The 4082-nt window shown below is 40.7% G+C and overlaps 1 long non-coding RNA gene across 1 annotated transcript; it reads left to right on the top strand.

The window, feature by feature from the left end:
• The first annotated feature begins 247 nt into the window (after positions 1–247).
• On the top strand, positions 248–2486 carry LOC124688696. The gene is made up of 3 exons (XR_006998603.1): positions 248–592; positions 1027–1190; positions 1788–2486. It is a non-coding gene; the product is annotated as an uncharacterized LOC124688696 (long non-coding RNA).
• The last annotated feature ends 1596 nt before the right edge of the window (positions 2487–4082 follow it).

The following is a 4082-nucleotide window of genomic DNA, read 5'->3' as shown; positions in this document are numbered from 1 at the left end:
ATCACTCTAATAAATCTTCGTTGTTAGAAGGCCAGAGGTCAACATAAAAAAATTGGATGCCATGCAGAAATACTTGAAGAGTGCCAATAGTAGGGCAACATGATCTGAACCTTGTGCTTACTAGAAAGGGAATGAGCAGTTGCTGTGTCACGTCAGGAATTGGCAAAGTGTAATATCTCCAGTACGCATGATTGGAGCACAAGGATTTACGGTCAGATAATTTGTATGTCAATGGTGTCACCCATTTAATTAGTGAACCTTGAAGAAAGTACAACGGCTCCTTTTCACCCTCTCATGGTAGACTTCCATGGTTTAATTAGTGAACCTTGAAGAAATGGTTTAATTAGTGAACCTTGAAGAAAGCCACCAAATTTCTGATTTATTTAAAGGAGGACTTTATTTATCTCCTGGCATGTACATGGAGGGAAGCATATAGCCCAGGATGGGTGTTGTCTTCTGTAAAGGAAAATGTTGACATGTCTTATGTTTAACATTGTTGTTTGGGTTGTAGGATTGGTTCAAAGAGAGCAAAGCAGGATATAAAAACTCATATTTGAGCAGAGTGCATGCACATGTTTACTTTTTATTCATGGTAATTTTTAGGTGATATAGAGCAATCAGTACTTTCAATATGCTGTCTTCGGAATGAAAATAAACGTGCCTCCATAAAATGTGATGTTGAATGGGGCAACTTTCATAAGCAATCGGTACTTTCAATCTACGAGCATACACATATGTGTACAGCTAATTAATTAATGCTAAACTACATTGATGGAAATGAGAAATTACTACTCCTAGATTTTTTCCTGCCTTCTGTTATTAATAAATAGCATCAATATTAGTTGTGATGTAAACCGTAAACCATTTGCAGAACTTTAAATGGGAGCAAGTATTGACTTGCTAACCTTGGAGGACTTAGGTTAAGCACTAGCAGCAGGAATATTTCTTGCCAACCTCCGTTGTGTTCTTCAATGTAAATTGACTGAATATTCTAGAGTTTGCAAACCTGATTGTCATACTCATCAGGAAATGGTTATATGCATTTATGAACCCGAGGGAGGTGCCAGAGACGAGGATGCCACAAACTATTGACTTGAGCGGACGTGCCTGCAGTGACCTGGGGTGTCATTGCCGACTTCGTCGTAGCACATGACTGAAGATGAGCGTGTTGCTGCATTCTCTCTTCGCAGGTAAAAGTCGTCCACCGCAACAACTATCTCATCTTTATCTCTCTAATTAATGTTCATTCTGAGACAATTTAGTCTTCCACACGTATCTTTCTTGATTTGTTGGCCTATGCCCCTCTCTTGCAGTCTGTCAATTCAGGTTTGTTGTTTTTGCTTTTATTGTTTTACAGTTAGTTTTGTTCACTTGACGATTTGTTTGTTGGCATTTGTTGTCCATGTTTGGTGATTAATCATTTTAGCTTTTGTTTAGCCCCTGGAGATTGTCCTGATGTTTATGCAATCCTTTGTAGAAGGTTTTCATTATTGAGCTAGCATCATGCATTCAAGATAAGTTTGTTTTTCTTGTTTCTTCGGTTGTTCAAGTATTCTATGATTTAGTTCAAATTTGATATGTGTTTACTTTCACGGACTTGAGGTGCCTTGTATCTGGTGACCACAGTACTTCCTGAAAAAATTCTTAGGGGATCAGTTTGATGGCGATAGTCAATATAAGCATTTCATGAAAACGCTTTGACATTATAACTCTTTATTCTGTTTCAAAGCCCTTCACGTTCACATCAATCAGACAGCAGATACTCATAGATGTCCTTACCTTTTCAGAATAAGTGGTGTCGTTCAACATCATATTGGATAATTGCTACCAAGGTATAGGCAGTCTGCTTAGTTTGGTCTTTATATATTGTGGATTCTTAATGGAGGTACAAAAAAGGATGGATGTTTTCAGTGGGGATGATAGTAAGGAACGGGCTGATCCTAGCTTTGTGGAAAATGTCTTTCGTATGCTCGATTTCTGGAACCATTTATGCAAACTTTTCGGATGGCTGAGTGGAAAACTGTCCCAACTGTTCCACTTGTTGCCATACATTTAATGGGTGCTGAGGGCAATAATCACAATAGTCTTTCTTCGCATGTTGCTTGTGAGCTTGATGCTCTTATAGTGGAAAATGACTGGGTGTCTTATATATGTTTCTCTTCTAAATCCTAACTTTCTTTCTCAGATAGGATTTTTCATGTTGGCATCAAGTATATTTTTTTTTTGCTAGCCAAAGAGGAAAAAGAGGGGTAATACTTATGCTCTTTGTAATCTTCGGGACGGAGTGACGATGCTGGAGTATTTTTATTTTTATTTGCACTACTAGCATGAGCATACACATTCTTATTTGTACGGTTATGGATTAAGCCAGCAAATAGTTTCCAATGCTTACTCATGTTCTGAGGATAATTCATTGCCGTATCACTGGTTCAGTTAAGCTGCTATGCACATTATCGGGTTTCAGAAGGGAAGTGGCTCATACACATTATTATTTGGATCATTGGTTGTTCAACGAATCCTACACCAGCCATGATTAACATCATGTATGTGCTGAGCTCCCTGATCCCCTTGGGTTATGCCTTGGTTGACAAATTTACGGTGCATGACCCTTTGAATACATTCAAAATGAATTCCTAAACAATATAGTATTGAGACAGAAATAGGACCGGTGTCCACAGTTCATTAGAGGTGTATCTCCATAAAGATAGATAGCATGTTGGGTGAATAAATTATAGCTGGGCAATTGACAGAATAATGACAATACATGACAAGATGATTACTATGAGATTTGATTGGGCATTACAACATGATACATAGACCGTAATCCAACAACGTCTATGACTAAAAATCCACCTTCTGGTTAGCGTCTGCACCCCTTCCAGTATTAAGTTGCAAGCAACAGATAATTGCATTAAGCATTGTGTGTAATGTAATCAATAGAATTACCCTCAGATAAAATATTGTTGTTTTCTCGCTAGTAGCAACAGCACATCTAAAATCTTAGAAGTTTATCGTCACTCTCCCAGAAAACTAGAGGCATCCTACTATCTAGCATAAATACCCCCTCTAGGAGTCACAAGTGTCCACTTGGCCAGAGTTTCTACTAGCAACGGAGAGCATGCAAGATCAAAAATAATATATGACATGAATATATAATCGACCTCAACATAGTATACAATATTCATCGGATCCCAGCAAACACAACATGTAGGATTACATAAGGATGATCTTGATCATATAGGGCAGCTCACAAGATCTATACATAAAGCACAAATTGCAGAAGACAACCATCTAGCTACTGCTATGGACCCATAGTCCAGGGATGAACTACTCACGCATCAGTTCGGAGGCAGGCATGGCGATGTAGATGCCTCCGACGATGATTCCCCCTTCCGGCAGGGTGCTGGGAAGAGCTTCAGAACCCCCCTCCCCCCCACCCCGAGATGGGTTCTGCGATGACGGCCGTGACGGAACTTTTCGTGGATGGAGGCTCTGGTGTCTGGGATTTTTCCGAGATCGTGAATATATAGGCGGAAGGGCTAGGTCGGTGGAGGCCAGGGTGGCCCACACCACCCCTAGGCGTGGGCTAGGGTCAGGCCGCGCCTAGGGCTGACCTGGCCGCCCTGCTGCCCCCCTTCGAATCCCCTTCGGTCTCTGTCTTCGTTACGGAGAAATATTGACTTCGACTTTTGTCCCGTCCAATTCCGAGAATGTTTCCTGTACAACTTTTCTGAAATCAAAAGAAACTGGCACTGTGACATCTTGTCAATAAGTTAGTGCTGGAAATCACGTAAAAGTGCAACGAAATGTAAGCAAAACATATATGAATTGGTGTAAAACAAGCATGAAGCATCAAAAATTATAGATACATTTGCGACGTATCAAGGTTGTTCTACTCCTTGTAAGTGAGTGAGAAGAGAGAGAACCCTCACGCACTCCTCCTCCTCCGCCGCCCGCCTCGCCTCATAACGACGCGCCGCGGGTTGCGTGAATCGCCGAGCCGAGCTTATCTTTTTGCTGTTCAGGAAATTAATTGTGTGATTAATTACGAGTCATTAACGGTCGTGTTAACGCAGCCGTTT

The sequence above is a fragment of the Lolium rigidum genome, chromosome 2 (assembly GCF_022539505.1).
Source record: "Lolium rigidum isolate FL_2022 chromosome 2, APGP_CSIRO_Lrig_0.1, whole genome shotgun sequence".
Classification (NCBI taxonomy): Eukaryota; Viridiplantae; Streptophyta; class Magnoliopsida; order Poales; family Poaceae; genus Lolium; species Lolium rigidum.
Note: the sequence above shows the minus strand (reverse complement) of the source record. Positions and strands in the feature narration are given on the sequence as shown.